The 19,191-nt window shown below is 44.3% G+C and overlaps 1 protein-coding gene, 1 long non-coding RNA gene and 1 pseudogene across 33 annotated transcripts in view; 1 reads left to right on the top strand and 2 right to left on the bottom strand.

The window, feature by feature from the left end:
• Positions 1 to 19,191, bottom strand: part of Erc2 (ELKS/RAB6-interacting/CAST family member 2) — an 860,860-nt gene that overhangs the window by 761,166 nt on the left and 80,503 nt on the right. The window lies entirely within an intron of this gene.
• LOC108348452 (uncharacterized) overlaps positions 1 to 19,191 on the top strand; it is a 54,442-nt gene that overhangs the window by 25,591 nt on the left and 9,660 nt on the right. Inside the window, exons 3-4 of one of the 4 annotated variants that reach the window (XR_010058541.1) lie at positions 7,206 to 7,282; positions 10,188 to 10,421. This is a non-coding gene — a long non-coding RNA (uncharacterized LOC108348452). Of the gene's footprint in view, positions 1 to 7,164; positions 7,283 to 10,187; positions 10,422 to 19,191 lie in introns of those variants that run through there. The other 3 variants (XR_001841702.3, XR_010058543.1, XR_005494741.2) reach the window with 3 other exon arrangements.
• Positions 1,912 to 10,277, bottom strand: Aco2-ps1 (aconitase 2, pseudogene 1; annotated as a pseudogene).

The following is a 19,191-nucleotide window of genomic DNA, read 5'->3' as shown; positions in this document are numbered from 1 at the left end:
CAACTCAAACCTGAAGCATGTGAAAGAAAAGATGATGCCTGCTTGAAAGAGGCCCAACATCGCTCACTCTCAAAACAGCGCCTTAGAACCATCAACATTTAGGACACCCAGCTGAACACAAGCATGCTCTCTGAGCCAGTAAAAGAAATGAGAAAAGGCTTCGAAGGTGAAAGAAAGGTCAGCTCAAGGTCTCTAAGAGAGACCAACTGAATCTACATAAAGATGCTCAGGGCTTGATAATTTGCTTCAAGAACACAGCTAAAAGATATGAAAATTAGAGTAACCCCCCCACCATGAGGACAAGGGAGAAGATGAGGGGGAGGAGGAGGGGGGAGGTGAAGAAGAAGGAGGAAGAGGAGGAGGAGGGAGAGGAGGAGGAGGAGGGAAAGGAGGAGGAGGGAGAGGAGGAGGAGGAGGAAGAAGGAGAAGGAGAAGGAGAAGGAGGAGGAGGAGGGAAAGGAGGAGGAGGGAGAGGAGGAGGAGGAAGAAGGAGAAGGAGAAGGAGGAGGAGGAGGAGGAGGAGGAGGAGAAGGAGAAGGAGAAGGAGAAGGAGAAGGAGAAGAAGAAGAAGAAGAAGAAGAAGAAGAAGAAGAAGAAGAAGAAGAAGAAGAAGAAGAAGAAGAAGAAGAAGAAGAAGAAGAAGAAACAGTAAATCTAATAGGCATTTGAGGTGAACAGAATCCAGGGTAAAACACTAAGAACGACCTGGCTAGATGTCAGGCTGCCAAACCTGATAATGAGCTGGACGAAGATAACTCATCCCACAAGTTGCTCTCTAGCCTATATGAGGTGGTTACCTGTAAATATAAATGATATATAAATGGAAACAAAAGGAACTGTAAAAAGAAGTGTGGCTTGCAAAACCATTCTGTAGGCAAAGGCATTTGTCATCAAGCCTGATGACCTAAGTTTGATTCTGTGACTCCCGTGGTGGAAATAGAGAACCAACTCCTAGTGTAGTCACACACATACAGACACACACACACACACACACACACACACACACACACACCCCAACTTAATTTTTAATATGCCTAACTAGCTCAATGGTTGGGCACTTCTAAACCTCCCCGAGGCTAGCACATGCTCCCCTCTGGTATTCCTGAATTAACATTTTCTAAATATATTTACTTTTTTCTTTGGCCCAAGACCCAGGCAAGGACCCCTGGGGCTGCTTCCCCGGATTCTTACATGTGAGTGGGACTTTAATTCTCATCTCTTTGCTCACCACCCCGGCCTTGGCCGTTCTCTCTTCTTCTCCCTCAGTCCCTTGCCCACGCCCACTGCCATCTTCCATCTGTCACAGCCATTGGCTGTACAGCAGTTCTTCATTACCAGTCGAAGCCTGCTGGGCACAGGGGCCCTCGGCATCCAAAAGCGTGGCTTTTGGGAGCTGAATCAAGACAACGCATTAGAACCGTTTCCCAACATCTCACACTTTTTGTCTAATAAGAGGCACTTCTCTCAGACATTAAGTTGAGCATCACCATGACAATTATGTAAGTTACGAAGCATGGCATACAATTAACATCCAGTCCATCGTACTTGTCAACTAGATAAAGTACTCCACCATTTATCCTGACTTAAAGAGTTTACTAGTCTATACCTGAATTACGTGCTGACATCTCTGTAACTATGAGGATCGCGCTCCCAGGGAGAATTCTGTGAACTTTTCATTAAAAGATGCATCACAAGTAACATATGAGCGGCATGGAAGCCAAAGTACAGCCCAGGGAACAGTTAGACCTGCAGTAAGAGCACACTTGTCTTGTTAGCCTCAGAATTACTCCCATGAGCCAGCCAAGTTTTTCCCTAAAACTCTGTGAATGTTACACATACCAGGGAGGGAGGGAAGGAGGGAGGGAGGGAGGGAGGGAGGGAGGGAGGGAGGGAGGGAGGGAGGGAGGGAGGAGGGCAGGCAGGCAGGCAGGCAGACATCATCCCATTAGCACAGGAAGAGCTTTAAAGCCCAGCTATCTAGAAGACTCAGGAAAGTTCCCTGTACGTTAAGATCCACACTGAACACCCTATCTCCTACTGGAAAGGAAAGAGGAAATGGGGAGAGAGAAGAGAAAAATCAAAAGCAGGGAAGGAAGAGAAGGGAGCAGTGGTGTGAGTGGTCAGGAGGAGGGAAGAAGGGAAGGGCGGGGTGGGGTGAAAGTTTACTACTCTTGCTGCCTACGCAATAAAATCTAAATGCTTAAGCATGGCTTAGAAAAGTTGGCCCACTGACCTGACATGGTTGCACATACCTTTGATCCCAGCACTCAGAGTCAGGTGGATCTATGTGAGTTCAAGGCCAGCCTGGTCTACAAAGCAAGTCCAGGACAGCTAGGGCTACATGAAGAAGCCCTGTCTTAAAACAAACAGAAAAGTGACCCACCTCCACTTCCCAGGGTTTTCCTATGCAGAAACAGCCTCAGAATATACTATAGACTGGAGAGTGGTGTGCACATCTTAAATCAAGCAAATAGACTGGAGAAAAAAGAACAAGTTCTGTATGATTCTACTCTTATGGAATGCCTGGAATGTTCAAATTCATAGCAGTTACCAGGGACTGAAGGGAGGAGAAAAGAATAGAAAGCTATTAACTAAAAGGCTATAAATTTCCATGGGGTGATTAAAAAATGTTTTAAATGGTGGCAAATCTGGTACAAATATAATTATAGCATTATAATTATATGAGTAACATTATTAAATAGCTCAGTTAAGATTTTTAAATAACAGATTTTTAAAAAATGAATAGTGTATACCAAAACCCATTAAGCTGAGTCATATTACATGTAAATTATATCTCAGTAAAAGTGTTAAAAATATAAACAGCATGTACATAAAATACCGGGGAAAACCAGGGGATGCAAGCACCTAACTGCTAAAAGAGAGATGAACTGTGCCTGGAAACATTCATCTTTTCTCTTTCCTAAGCTTATCCATTGGTCCCCAGATTTTCATAATAAGCTCTATGATGTTGCCTTTGTAGCCAAAATTAGTACGGGGAGGTGAGCATGCTAGCTGCAGCCTTCCTCACTGGGTGAGCTTCAGCCACTGCAGTCTGGGTGCTGATGGGGTTGTGTTTAATGACCCAAATGAGACTAATGATGCCGCCAGGGACTCTGGAGGAAGACTGCTGGGATCCCTGCTCTCATAAAGTGCCTCTTAGGGCTTATTTCCTCATCTGCGCAGTGGGGATGATAATGGTACCTATTACACGGGGTTACCAGGATAGGAAGGAAGATAATTTACACAAAGAGCTTAAAACAATATCTGAGCTCCAGTTTGACCTAAATGGTTGGTCAAGTACCAGCTGCCATTACTCTTACTGCTGATGTTAGGCTACTGCTCACAGGAGAATCTCTCTCTATGTGCAGTCCCCCACTAAAGCAGCAACTGGAAAACTATCCTATGGGCCAAATCTAACATGTTACCCATTTGTGTGTGGACTCCAAGCTGAAAAATGCTTGTAATAATTTTTTTCCTTTAGAGAGACTGCTGTCATCAAAAATAAACACAGTTGCATGGTATTAATTGATGCTGGTCATAGGAACCACAGTAGAGTATGAAGCTCACCAAGATGCTAAGCCTTCATTTTTCAAGGGAGAAGAGGGGTTCAACCTTCTTGAAAAAGAATGACATGCAGCTAGCTCACTCCAGTTATTTTATTCAAATATTATACAAGGTTAATTGGGGCAAGGAAAAGTTCCAGCTACCAAAGTTATCCTGCCCTTTCTGCCCATGAGAGCAGAAACCCACACAAATCTCAGTCCCTTTTGACCACGGCGAGCCATAGCCAAAAGTAAGAACTCCGGGTTTGCCAGAAATGTCTTAGGAGCAAGGTTGGTGCAGCTGCATGTTCTCCTGTAGCACCAAGTACAGATTCTCTAGAGAGACAACATTTCTTCAAGGCTCAAACAGTCTCCAAACAATTTCTTAGCCCCTACTGACCCAAACACAGCAAAGGTTTTGCTTAAACATTTCACTTAAAACAGGCACAAAGTCTGTCCTATGCATTTCACTTAAAGCCAGACATACAGACTTGACTAGACATATCCCTACAGCATGGGCTGCTCAAGGACAAGCCAAACTGAAAAGGAAGGCAGGGGCTGGGACATAATCCTAAGTGCCGTCCATGGGGGATCACTCAGTGGGCTGAGGATGGGGGAGAGCAGGAAGCAAGCCTTGTCATCATCTTAGAGCAGGAGGCTATGCTGGACAGACCCAGTCTATTGGCGCACATGGACATGTACTTGAAACCCGGCAGAGTCCAGAGAGGGACAGGACGGTCAGCCTGAACCTTCCTTATTGCTGCAGCTCCTTCGCCCTGATAAGGGCACTGCCCAGGCAGAACCACACAATCTGAGTCAAAGTCCAATGGGGGAGCTCATCGGCATCTGCAACCTTAGGCTCACTATCCTTGCCATCCTCGCCTGTAAGTTAGTCCATTTCTGGGTTGAACTTAATGTCAGCCAGGGCCATGACAATCTCTGGGGATTCATGCTATTGCAACCTATGGAGTTCCTGTTGTAGGAAGTCATGATTATATTCTCCTCCCCCTTCAATGTCTTTCCTATCCCACTGGCCAACGTAAGGACCACAGGTATTGCCCAAAACGACGCTTCTCACATGTCACCATCCTGCTCAATGGTGGCATGGATCTGCTCAGAGCCTGGCATGACGGTGCATTCGGACTTGCACTTGAGTCTGTAGGCCAGTGCCTGTTAGTCACAGCTGCTGACTCTCCCATGTCCCCAGAGCTTGAAGTGATGCGGCTGCTAATCAACCCCAGACTGATGCTCAGGGGCCAGCCTTTCTTCTCCACTACAGTGCCCATTTCTGCCACCGTGGGAACCAAGTCAAGGGTAATGGGCCCATTTGGGCGCAGCTTTATCTCACTGAGGTTAATTTTAATCCCTTGATCACTCTGACAGCCAAGGCCAGGCACTAAATAATCCTTAAATTCTTCAGCTAGATTGGCAATGTCTGCTTGGCCTATCTTGCTCAAGTACTTCTCCCAGTAGTTCTATGGGAACACTGATATGGTGGCCCAATTTCTGCACCCTCAAGGCAATTGTTGGCATGCCAGTACAGGAGATGAAGTCGGCCTCAGGCCCTTGGTATTCCACAATAGCACCTATGCCCTGTGAAGATGCCTGCTGCTTTCAATATCACATCTTTGGGTGAGGCCAACTAGAAAGGGAGTCCATCAGCTTCATACACATCACCTTTGGACATTTCAGTCCCCAGGGTATCCCAGTCATGACATCCATGGCATCAGCATCCTCTACCCCAATGCAAATGCCTCCCAGGCCATCATCACTGGGGTGTGGGAGTCACTGGCAATCAGAAGAACTCCAAGGTTTGCATAGTTTTCCAGAATAATCTGGCGAATGATTCCAGAGGCCCACATCACACTTGGCACCCAGAGATGCCAGAAATTGTGCACTTCCTGGTTTACGTCTTTGGCCTGGAACAGGTCTTTCTCATACTTCACGCTGGGCCTCAGTCAGATAGTCACAGTGAATGTTTGATGGCCACATTGAGGAACCCACTGCTAACGGACTATAGCATAGCAATCTGGGCTATTTCATCATACATGGCCATGGCCACCTGCTCTGGGCGCAGATGCAGTTAGGTCTTTCCCCACCCAATTTCCTGGTTGGCTGGGTCATTCAGGTGTCCTTCTCTAGAGGGAACATGATCTCCTCTGAGAGAATCAGAGGCTAGTTCTACTCTCGTGGACAATGTTAATGTTCTCTAGCAGATTGTAGCAGATGCACTCTTTGGGCTCAAAGTGGCTCATGGCTACATTGGCATGTTGGCACAGCACAGAGGCCACATGGCTCTACTACATGCCCAGGGCCTTCTACAACTGGATCACTAGTAGGTTGTGCCATTTTGTGCACTGACAAAGATGAGGCAGCATTACTTTTGATATTTTTAGTGAAAGAAAATAGTATTTCATGACATGCAAACTGTTTAAGTCAAATCCCAGGGCTAATAATAGAGTTTTATTGGAACACATTTACTCCTATTCACTTTCAGATGCCTATGTCCAGTTTTATGCAGTAGCCTATCTGACCTGTAAAGCCAGAAATATTAGTGATCTGGTCGTTTACAAAATGGCTGCTGATTCTTTGCTAGGGGATAAAATCTAAAATCAAAACACAGCACTCATCAGGGTTAATCTACAGGATGTGAAAACCACCAAGAAATTAGGCTTTCACTGGTATTTATTGAGAAACTAAAGCCAATACCTCTAACACAATATCTCCACAGCAACCAGAGTGGGGAGCCAGGCTATAACCTCTACAGTAAATGCCCAGGGAAGTCAGGATTTGGTCAGTGCCCACCCACTTCCTTATTTTTGCCTCTGCTTCCAAATAAATATTCTACTCTCCCCTAAAACCAATCATATAAGATGCCTCATTTCCAGTGAGCTAGCTGACCTCCTCCTCCTTCACGACAGTGTCTGACCTCCAATCCAACCGTGAGCCTGAGACCTTCTAATTGTGCTGTCTGCTCTTGAGTCTGCCAAACTCAAAGATGGCGGTAGGTTCTCTCTACAGCACGTCCTGTATAAACACCATCTGCTTGTTTTCCTTTGGGTAGTCTTTGTTTCCTTTCCGTTGACCTGGAAATTTCTTCATCCCCAGAGATATGGTCTGCACTGTCTTGTTGCTATGGGCTCAGTCTTAAATGGCATGTAATACCCAAAGAGGTCCCTTGTGCCTTGCTGTTCAGAGTGTCGAACCTGCAGTGAAATGGTAAATCGCATGCCGGTGAATTGATTCTACTCTTCTACGGAGCTCCTGGCTGTATATTCTTTATTTCCTAGGGCTGGGCTTTGTTATTAGTCTCCATTTGTTTGGAGAAATCAACCCGTTTCTTTTCATACTTCTGTTTGCCTTCATCCTGTGCCGTGTAATCTCGAAGTGTTGTTTCCCATAAAGAAAACCACAGGATATAACCCCTACACCAGTTGAAAATGTTATTTAACCCAGAATCACAGACTTGGGAGTTATGTGGTTCTTACCAAATTAGCACTCACATGGGGAAACTTTATGTGGGTCATAAAAAAATAGATATTCTCTCCCTTCCATCTTCTATGTTTATCCTAAGATACTGGCTTTAACCCAGAGAGGACAGTTCCCTCTGGTTTTCCTGCAGGAAGAAAGGAAGGCCAAAGACTGTCCGATTGCCATTTGCAGACAACCAGCCAAAGGTTTGGAGGTGTGAGACACAGGACATCCTTCTCAACCAACTGTGGTCATCGCACACAGGTTACGTAAGTATAATTCTTCTCTTCCTCTAGAAGAGAGAGACCCTGCTTCTTGTGCATGCTTCCATTATAACCCGATTCTTAAGCCGCTCCCACATAATTTCACCAAAGCTACATTCCACAGACACTATAGGAACCATCTGGCTTCAAGAAGAAAAATGTTTATTTGCAACATACCTCGGTGGGGCCCAATTTTATTCACACACAGAGACCTCCAAACAAAATTCCGATTTAAAATTGATTTCCTAATTGGTCCCATCTAATAAACAATTTGGGAATCTGAATGCAAACTAATTTCTCCGGGAAATTCTCCTTTTCCTTTTCCTGCTGTTGCTTCCTGGTGCGCTGCCCTCTCTGCCTTCCATATCCTCTACTCTCTCCCCTCGTGGACTTCTATCCTTCCTCTTTTCCTTGTACAAACCCCCTCATCTCCCTGTCAACATTATTACACTCCTGAAATGCTGGCTGCTACCCAAAGGTCCATCCCGTCAGTCTCGGGCCTTCCGTTGCTGTGATAAGACATCATCACCGAAAGCAACTTGGAGAAGAGGGGTTTGTTTCACCTTTACAGCTTTTAAGGCCACCACTAAGAGAAGTTAGGGTAGGAACTGCAGGCAGCAGTATGAAGCAGAAACTGGAGCAGAGACCACAGGAAAGCACTGCGTCCTGGCTTGCTCGACTCAGACCGTCCAGGAGCATCTGCCCAGGGTGGCATCCACACAATGAACTGGTCCTCCCGCATCAATTACTATTCAGCAAAGTGCCCTACGGGTTTGCCCACAGGTGAATCTGGTGGGGCATTTCCTCAACTGATCTTTTCAAACGACCCTAGCTTGTGTCAAGTTGATGAACACACACACACACACACACACACACACACACACACACACACACACACACACCCACACCTCACCAGGATACCATCCATGGGCCAGATATTGAGAAAACTATAGGATTTAAACCATAGATTTTAGTCGAGTGCAAAGCTATTATTAAGGATTTCCTAAACGTAGGTAAAACTTCTATTTCTAGAAATTAATGGTTATTTTGAGTGCATAAGGCCTGGGTTACTAGACTTTACCAATTTAAACACAAGCTCAATGAAATGTAAATCTTCAACAGTTCTGCTCCACAAAAACACCTATAAGATATATAAGTAGAGAGAGAGAGAGAGAGAGAGAGAGAGAGAGTCCTAAAGAGTTCTAAAATCCATACCCAAACATCTCCAATAGGCATAGATCAGACCATAATTAATGGGGAAAAACCACAAATGGGGAAAAAGCGAAACCTTCATTAACATAATTCTAAATTGTGTTTCATAATTAGAAAATAACATTTTGTGCTTTTTAAAAGATGGTACCACATTGTGTATGTATGCAGTGTGTGTACATGTGAGCTCATGAGTACACACATGCATGCATATGCCATGCCCGTGCATGGAGTGGGCTGTGTCCATGGAAGGCTTGCAAGAGCCAGTTTTTCCTCTCCATGTGGCTCTCAGGGCTTGAACCCAGGTCATCAGACTTGGCAGCAGGTACCTTTACCTAATGAGCCATGGAAAACAACTTTAAACATTTTTTAAAATTTACTAAGTTAACAGTGGGCTCTTTTATCTCATCTAAAGATATTCCCATAATCCCTTACAGTCACGCAGACGACTCTCCCAGGTACTCACCAGCAACCCTCCTAAGAATAGATATTTGGAAGGCCCATAGGTCAAGGGTTTCATCTCTAATGCTACATTCTCCTGCTATAGACACACATAGTAAACTATTACAGGAGGCTCCTATACCATATGCAGCTCCCCTAATGGGGTGTTTTGACACACACCTGTGACCCCAGCATTAGGAGGTTGAAGTAGGAGAGTTGCTATGAGGTTGAGGATACTAGGCAAGATCACAAGTATCAGGCCAGAAGAATACTGCATGAACTTTTCCTGGAGCAATGTGGACAAACATCTACTCACCCCAGAGACCCAGCAATGAAAATCAAATCGCTGACTCCATCTAAGTCTACCTTGGTGACGCGGTGAAACCACTGGGGTTCCCTTCAGGAACACAGGTGGGTACAGAGTTGCACAAGTGTGGATGCCACCGCTTTTGTCCTGAGAAGCTCGATCCCCTCTGACTGACATGCCATGCACTTTAGGAGTGATATTTCAAGACACAGAGAGACTTGTTTTATGAAGTGCTGTGGCTGAATGTGAGCTCCACAGTGAGAGCATCCTTGATTAACCGTGTAAACGACCAGAGGACCCTCAGTGACAGAAACCTCACAAACAGAGCTGTCTTTAAGAAACATGTCTCCAACTCTGGCAGGAGGTATTAATGGCTGCCCCCATTTCAGAAGGCCTCCAGGTCAGCCTCAGCTCCTCAGCATGGGTGGACAAGTGCTTTGCTCTCAGCCACACGGGGAGGTCAGTTCTATCATCCCCTGCCTACAGAAAAGAATAAACACCGTCTTACAGAAACACTTCGCTTTCTAAAGTTTATCCCTATGACCTGTGAAATTTATTCCCTTGGCCTCAGCTAAGCAATTGATGTTTCTGGTCCTGAAGTAACTTACAGAGACTATTAATTATTCCCATTTTTGTCCTGAAGGTCACGGTTGCAGTTATTTTGCTCCACTCAGGGTCACAAGCGCTTACGCACAGCCAGTCTCCCATTAAATGACTCCATGGTAACACAACAATCAAAAGGCCCAAAAGGCCTTACAATACAGTTGGCTCTGGAGACAACTGGGCGGAAGGTCTAAGAGGCAAACACATAGCCTTTCCTGGATGATAAAAACAAGGCGCACACATCTGAATGTACAAAGAAACCGTGTCAGACAGAACCCGGGCCCATGCTGCAACAGTCAGGATTTGGCTAGTAACTGCCAACTTTTCCTTTTTTTCTATCTGTATCTCCAGCTCAGGGCTGACCAAAGAAAGCCAAACATTCACAGCAAGCCAAGAACAAGATTGGCTTCATCTTTAGCTAATTCTGCAGCATCCTCCATACAGTCAAGGTTCAAAGCTCCCCTTTGTCGCTACGAAGCTCTCCCACACCAGACCCTGAGGATCTCTATCAAATTCACGATAGTGGCTGCCACTCTTGTTAAAGGGGACTCTGAATAAATATAATCTCCCTTCTCATTTGGCAAATAGTCACCTGTTTCCATACTACATATAACACACGTGGACACATGCATAGACACACATGTAAAAGTAGCAGTGCCATATACAAAGGTCTAAAAGTCCCCACAGCCATATGTCAGTGGGACAGCATAGCCTCACATGTCTGCCTACCTCCCAAAGACTTGGGTTCAGTTGCTTGCATTAATAAATACCGCCTTCCTACACAGGCACGCCTGTTGTTCTTATATCACTCACCATCATTTCACTGATGCACCAGGCTCTGCTCATGCCAGGAGCCGACGCACCTGATATGCCAGTGCAGAATGACAAGTGGGTCACCAGTGTAGACAGGAGTCACTGATCCCAGTACCACCCTCCAGCCAGGCGTGCCCAGCCAAGGGAGCCTCATCGGTTCACCCCAGACTGACATACACACAGTGTCCCTTTCTCTACATGTCATGTCTTGAGAAAGCTGAGGAGGCAGGGAGAACCCCTCTCTCGGCCCCATGAATGAGTTTAGGCCAATTCCAGACACAAACTGTCAAGTTCTTCACATCTTTTTTTTTCAGTTCATTCTCACCAGAGCCTGATGGTGCAAGTGGTCCTGGTGAACCCATAGTGTGGATGAGGGAACCACACCTAAGGAAATTCAAGTCCTGGGTCTCTTACACCAGACATGAGCCTCTCTCATGAGAAGGCAATTGTGTGTCGTAAGGGGCTTCAGCAAGATGTTCCACATGTGAGGAAAGTAAACACAATGAGTAAGGGTGTTGCATCCCCAGAAATAAGCTGGGAAGTGCTGTAGGAGGATGTGTTCTACACTTTCAAATCTCAGAACTGTGTAAACGACAGCACACACCATGCTTTCAAAATTGTGGGTCACGCCCATAATGTGCTCACACTCCTGAAGGCAATACATCTAAATTACATCAATTAACAATGGTGACGTGACATAATATTGCTAACCCTAATGATCAGCATAACAATGGGTCGCCGAACACTGATAACCTCACACCGATTCCAGACGCGGCTACCAAGTTCTTCTCATCTTTCCTCAGTTAATACTCACAACAGACCGGGAAATGGAGGCTAAGGAGTCTAGACAAGGCCACCGCAGGGCAGGCACTAGAGTCCAGTGTTACCTGTCAGCCTTAGCATCTGTGCTATTTACCTTCCCAAGTCTACACGCAACCTATTCGACTCACCACACATGTAACAGCTCAAGGTGAAAAAATAGCAATTATATACAGGGAGAGAAAAAGCCATCATTAGTCAGGAATGGAAAAATGAAATTCTAACGTCTGCTCAGCCCAATATCAATATTGACAGTTCTCGTTAGAGGCGTGTATTATACTTTAATAAATACGGAACATAAATTCTTCTTGGTGTCTCAATTAATTGTTTTTGAATTAACCTGGCATTAGCGATTGTCTCCCTAATTATTTAAAATAAGCAGTAATTTCATATAATAGCCTATTTTCATATCAAGCCAGCATTTCCCCAGCAACACTTCACAGCCTAACATCTAGTACATTTTAGGCGACAATCCCACAGAATTACAGGACAGTCAGGCTAAAATTAGTGAAAATAACTAGAAATCAAACCAATATGTGACAGTCTTTTAAAAACTAGGTTCAGTAACTTACAATTTGAATATATAGTCAATTTTTATGAACAAAAAGGGAATTTTGAAAGAATACATAGGAGTCCCATGAGATACCAATGTCCATACATGAGATACCAATGTCCATCTGTGTATTTAGTTTTCTCAGCATCCGGATGCATAATGTCAGAAATGTGAATGTAGATATGCATAATCCAGAGCATTAGCCTACTTAAGAAGCAACACACGGTGCTGGATAGATGGCTCAATGGTTAGGAGCACTGACTGCTTGTCCCTAGCACCCAGGTTTGGTTCCCAGCATCCACATATAACTGATTACAGCATCCATAGTTTTAGGGCATCTGACACCAACTGGTTATCATCTGACTCTTTCAGGCGTGTCAAGTGGTCATACATGTCATACTCAGTCATACATATCATACTCAGTCATACATGTCATACTCAGTCATACATATCATACTCAGTCATACATGTCATACTCAGTCATACATATCATACTCAGTCATACATGTCATACTCAGTCATACATGTCATACTCAGTCATACATGCTGGCAAAACACTCACCAAATAAAAACAATATAATAATTAAAAAAAGAAACAGAAACAACAAGAGATCAGCTAAGGGTTTCTGGCTTCCCCTGTCTCTACCACTCCCGAGTCAATGCCTAAAATGCACAGTGGCACACTGGTCAACAGTGAGAAATGGCTGTTTATCTGCCAAACACTCGATCATTGTGTCAGTCTTTGCCAGCCCTCCACACACACACAAAGGCTGCTGACTGGTGGAAATTTGCTCAGTGCCCTGCAGTAGTGGGTTTAGGAGTTAAGATAGACTGCCAGGCCTAACTACCAAAGTCCCTCATCTTTCCAATGTATTGTGTTGCTTGAAAAAGAACCAAGACCCTCCTGCCCTCTGTCTGACTTGCTATGGGAACCCAGCCACAGAAAACACAGACTGAGCAGAAGCAACCACGGCGTAGACATTAAAGTTGTGCTTATTCCCTTGTTTTAAGTTATTTATGAGCTTCATTTATGTACAAGAACATTTGTATTCCATGTAATTTCTGTGTGGTATGAAACACTGTTCTTTTGACATCTAACCATTTAAAAAGGTAAAAATGTATTCTTTTGTACTTGCTATAAAAAACAAAACAACACAAGAAAAAGAAAAACAACTTCTAACCTCTAACTTGGTCTTGGGTTCTAGCTTGCTGACCCCCAGTCTACAAGTTCCTTCTCATGGTTTTTCACCATCTCAACCTCAATCAAGTCCACCTGTCACTTCTTCCTCCATACAGACAAGGCGTTCACTAAGCGCTCACTGCGTGGTTGTGTATGCCGGGCCACACGAAAAGTGGCCTGCAACAGAACACCATGACCGAAAGTAACTTAGGAAGGAACGAGTTTGTTTCATCCTTCAGCTTGTGGCTATAAGGGGAGTCAAGTCAGGAACTCAAGGCAGAACTCTCGAGGCAGGAACTCAACAGGCAGAGGCCATGGAGGGCGCTGCTTACTGGCTTGCTCTCCATGGCTTACTCAGCCTGCTTTCTTACTGCATACAGGACCACCTACCCATGGTGGTCCTGTCCTCTGTGCGATGAGCTCATCCACATCAGTCAACAATCAAGAAAATGCCCCTCTGCCTTGCCCACAAGTTGTCTGGTGGGGACATTTCTTGAGTCCAGGTTTCCCTCTCCCCATGTGACACCAGACTGTGTCAACTGACATAAAAACTAGTCAGCACGGTGTAGGCATCAACTCATTCACGCTCCTCTTGGCCCTAGAGGTCAGTCCCATTGTTATCTCTAGTTTATAGATGAGAGCCCTGGAACTTTGAGAAGTATCATTAAGTCAGTAAGTGAAGCAGTACGACAGTCCCTGCTTCCGGCATCCTCTTATTATACCTATCAAGACCTGTGGGGCAGAAGGCAAGAGAGAGCTCAGAGAGAGCTACACAGACCCAATCAAGACAGACAAAGTAAGGTCGTTTGCCTCAAAAGGTGACAACCTGAGCTCATTCCCCAGGGGCCCACAGGGTGAAGAAGAGAACTAACTCCCAAAAGTTGTCCTTGGACCTCCACATATACACCATGGCATGCATGCTTACTCATTTGCATTCACAAACAAACAAATAAAGACTGTTTAAAAATTAAGTCGGGAACGATAATACTAAAAATTACAGTAGCAGAGCTAAGGTCACAGCTGACAATGCAGTAAGGAAGAGCCATATTCTCAGACTTCTTTCACAGCATCAAGCCCAGGATCTCTTTTGTTTAATGGTGGGCACTCACTTTCACTATCACTTTCAATGCAATGATAGTCACCATCGAGTGTGAGAGGGCTAAAGCCTCTGAAAACTTAACAAAACGTTTGTTCAGTCCCCCTGCATGCTCTTCCTTAAAACTCACATCAAGAAATGAGACCCAGGAAATGGGGACACAGGAAGCCTCCAATGTTACCAGACCACATCTGTCCATAACAGCAGAGATTTTCATAGGATGTAACCTTACATGTGAAGGAAAGAGGGAAAGGAGGAGGGAGAGAGGAGGAAGGAAAGGAGGGAGGGATGGAAGGAGGGAGGGAGGTAAATAGAAATGGTATCCAGAGACCTAGTGTGGGGATCTCTGGGCCAGTCTGAAGGCCTGAGTGTAAGGAGAGACAAATACTGGTTCTAAAGTGAAGAGCCCAGGTAGGGGTTGTGCAACTGGAGGAGATTCAAGAGATCCAACAGGAGGAAAAGGTTGGCACTACTTAGCAAAGAACAGGAGATTTTTGTTGAGTCTATGACTTTCTGTACAACTTCTAAAAATATATATTGAATATCACTTTGGTACCACACATATAGGCCTTGTAGACACAGCAGTGAACAAGACAGCCATGGCTCCTGCTATTGCTAGACTTGTAGGTTTATCAGTGGAAGACATTACTGACTCTTCCAGAAGTATCACTTGAGAGGCATCCATCACAGGGGCAGTGCTATCTACAATTCTACCTACAGCAACCTCTCAACATGGGCTTCTAAGGACCATTACCTAATGCTGCACACACTTCATGAACTGCCTCCCGTTGAGCATGGGCTACATCTAGTGACTCATTTCTGTTGAGCAACTCTCAATATATTATTAATTATAATATATAATTAATTGCTTACACTCCCTATTTTTCTCTTGCTCAAAAGCAGCTGTCCTCAAACTGTGTGTCACATATTTTTGTTATGATTTATAGCAGTAGAAAAATTACAGCTATGAAGTAGACAAAATCATTTTATGGTCAAGGGTCACCACCACATAAGGAGCTGTATCCAAGGGTCATGGCACTAGGAAGACTAGAACCACTGGGCTAAGGCTACCATGCTTTAATTGACCTGACAAAGAGGCCTAAAAGTCTCCAGTCAACAGCCAGGAGAAACTGAAGACTTCAGGCTAAAAGACTTCCAGGAACCGAGTCCTGCCAATGATTTCATATAGACAAGCTGGTTCACATTCAAGCCTTCAGAAGGCACCAAAACTTTCGGTGGCATAACTACATGTTAGAGACACTGACCTACAAAGATTCCTGACCCACAAAACATGGGAAGCAATAAGTATCATTGTTTGAAGCCCCTGAGTTCAGGATAACTTCCTTACTAACAGTAGGTAATGTGGATAAACTAAGTTGCTCAGAAAACACCTACTTATCAGCCCCAAGTTTCTCCAAAGTCTCACTAGAGAAAGAGTTTGTAGAACATTTACTAACAGGCCTAGGTGGTCTGCTAACAGCAGCCCTGATTCAAGGCACGGAAGCAACCACTCCCAACAGGCAAAGCTGAACTAGTCACAACTAGACAACAGAACACACGTCAGTGGGATGAAAGAGAAAGTCCATCTATTAGTACTGCATTCTTACTGTTCTTACAGAGAACCCAGGTTTGATTCCCAGCACCCACATCAGCAGCTCACAGTGGCTGTTACTCCAGTTGCAGGTTATCTGATACCCTGATGACCTTCTCCTACTCCAGCTCACACACACACACACACACACACACACACACACACACACACAAGCTGGGTTTACTTTTCCAGGGACAAATGCATCTACCATTAGAGTAGCCCTGACATGCTCACCCATCAAATTCTCTCGCATCTGGACTCAAACTGAACTTTTCACTGTACAATTTCTACCACTAAAGTACTGGGTCAAGGCTGATTGGCAATGTCAGTCCAGTAGCTGTACCAGTTACTGAATCCTTTCTGTCTAGTATAATGGCTTCACAGAACATGAATTCAATATATGTTACAAGTTGTTAACAAAGCTCAGATTTGTGATAGAAATATGCACAACAAATGAAACATTAAAGCATGCATATAAACGGGATCAATAACCATCACCAGGGGAAATACTGTGACCTATCAGATTTCTTTTGTGCATTGATCAACATGTAGACATGTCCACACGTCTCCACCATGTAAAGCAAGAAATACCAGAGATTGTCCACTCCAAGACAGATCTTTTGGGGCCTGTCAGCTTACTCTAATAATTATATAATCTTGAGATACTGTCATAAGTTCCCACGTTTAGTCTTATTTACAATAGATACCATCTCCCTTATCAGTTTGTAAACTTGGCAACTGAATGCTGAAAGCGCTGTGTGGAAACTCTGAAGTACAAATTAAAAGATCGACACCTACAGCGAAGAATTATGCAAACAGTCTCAATCAGCTTTTATCTTTAAATAGAATTAATCACTTCACACATCCGATCTCACAGAAAAAGGCACCAAGTGAAAGAAAATATTGTATTAGAAGCACATGAGGTTCTTCAGTCTGGTATAGCGTTAGCTCTAACCGGTTTTTAGGATACACTAGGACAAGCAAATGGAAAGAGATTTTTGCAAGAGTCTGAGAACTTCACAAATCTGTTAGGTCACTGGACTGGACAACAAAAACAGCAAAGAACTCCCATGCCAAGAAGCGTAGCACTTCCACTGTCAGGAGCAGGCACCTGAAAGGAGGCCTCCAAGGTTGGCTGTAGTTTTACAAAGAAACAGCATGTCCTCCTTACAAATCCAGGTTCCAAAGAGGATACAAAGCCGTGGGCATTTTTGTCATTGTATCGCTTTAGCATCCTGACAGCTTGCTGTGATATGCCTCTGAGCCTAGCTGGGAGGGTCTCTCTCTGGGTTTGAGTAAAGAGGAAAGCCCCCCCCCCCCCGGGTAGCCCCTCCCCTTATCCACCATGCTCAAATGTGCTCCCAACTGTGAGCTAAAATAAGCCGTTCCTTAAATTACTCCTGTTGGATACTTTGTCACAGCAGTACCGCAAAGTAACTAACAGAGTCACTAAGCAAGCCCAACAAATTGGGCCCGAGAGACAGACCCCTCCAACCCTACCTTGTTGAGAGTGTGCCAGAAACCTTTCAGGGATCCTGATTCAGACAGATGGGCCTCCATCATCGGAGACTTGCCTCTTAGGACAGCCTTGAGCAACACAACAGAAATAAATGCAGGCCACAGTTGCGAGTCTATTCTAGCAGCCATATTTAACAAACATATAAACAACCTATGTTGAAACCAGTTCTGATAATATATTTTAATTATCCCGATATATCAAAAACAGCTCATCTCAAGACAAAATGGATAGTAAGCACTTTTGAGACATTTTGTAATGATTTCGTCGTGCCAAATCTGTTAAATGCTCATATCCTATTTAGGCGGATCTCAATCCAGACAGCCCATAGTTTGGACGCTGAAGAGCCTCGGGTGGCTGTGGTTGTAGTCTGGACAGGGCAGAGCTAGTAGAGGGAGCATCTGTGTCTATTCTTGAAGAGGAAAACAGCCCACGGCAACACCTATTTACTTATGAGATAATATACCGAGCACCTTTCTGGTATCAACATTAAGCCAAGAGTTTCACGAAGCTCATTTATTTTAATGCTCACTGCAGCTCTGTGAAAGAAGGAGCATTAGTAATCTCCATTTCACACCAGAAAATTGAAACTTAAAAAAAATAATAAATTAAGGTGCTTAAGGTCACACTTCAAGAAGGTAGTGTTGCATGGGCTTCAGCCCCAGCACTCTGGCTCTAGAATATACACTGATTTGACAACAGAGAGAAAAAAGTTAAAGTACAAGAAATAGCTGGCCAAGAAATCTTGGTCTGATATAATGGGGAAAACGGTTGATTGAAGGCTAGAATAGAAGTCTAATTTTGAGGTACAGAGATAAATTTACCTACAAGAAGAGAGGGGAGGGAACAGAGTCAAAGAGAAACCAAAATGCAACGAACAACAGTTATATTAGCAGTTGGTAATGAAGATGATGATTAAAAACTATTTTTTAATGAGTATTTACTTTGGGCCACATATTGCGCTAAAGTCCAACACCATTGACATCCACATTCAAGTAACATTTATGGAAGCTGTCCCATGCACTGTGGGATGCTTGGCATCTAACTAGCGCTGGTGACCGAGCCCAGTAACCGCCCTCCACCCGCAATAAGCCCAGCGATAACAGAAGCGGAAAAAGAAACAAGACACCAACAAATGTCTTCCTGGACGGCAAAGTCACCTCCAATTGAAAACTCCTTTAGTGTTTAATGTTAGTTCACAAACATTCCAGCCAGCAGTCTCAAGGGGTGGTGTTAAGTGTCTTTAAGAAAACTGAAAGTCTGGATGGGCGGAGCCGAGCACAGTAATCCATGGGGTTTCCTACTCTTGCCACTCCAGGCTAAGGGCGCCTCCCTCCACAGTCTTCACACACCCCCTGCTTCGCTCATACCCATTTAGCTCAGATTCATGTTCAGAAAGGCCGTCTTTTAGGAACTTAACCAAGTATGAGTGAAAAACTAGTCTGAGACTGTGTTTATGGAGAATGAGAACTTCTGCTCACGACACCGACAGCCAGCCAGCTGCGGTTAACAGCAACACTATGCTTTGTAAGGAATAAACTATCAATCCGACCCTTTCATCTAAGACGGGAAGTGACTAGGAATGGAGCCTCACCAATACAGCAAGCACCTCCACCTGCTTCAAGTAATAGATTTGATCTCGAGATACTAAGCGCATGGGAAACAGAAGCTAATTATTAAGTCCTATTTTTGTATGTGAAAATTACTTACGATCTGTCGGTTAAACAGCTCAAAAATGATCTTAAATGATAATTGACTATGAAACTAGGCCAATTTACACCTACAAT

The sequence above is a fragment of the Rattus norvegicus genome, chromosome 16 (genome assembly GCF_036323735.1).
Source record: "Rattus norvegicus strain BN/NHsdMcwi chromosome 16, GRCr8, whole genome shotgun sequence".
Classification (NCBI taxonomy): Eukaryota; Metazoa; Chordata; class Mammalia; order Rodentia; family Muridae; genus Rattus; species Rattus norvegicus.
Note: the sequence above shows the minus strand (reverse complement) of the source record. Positions and strands in the feature narration are given on the sequence as shown.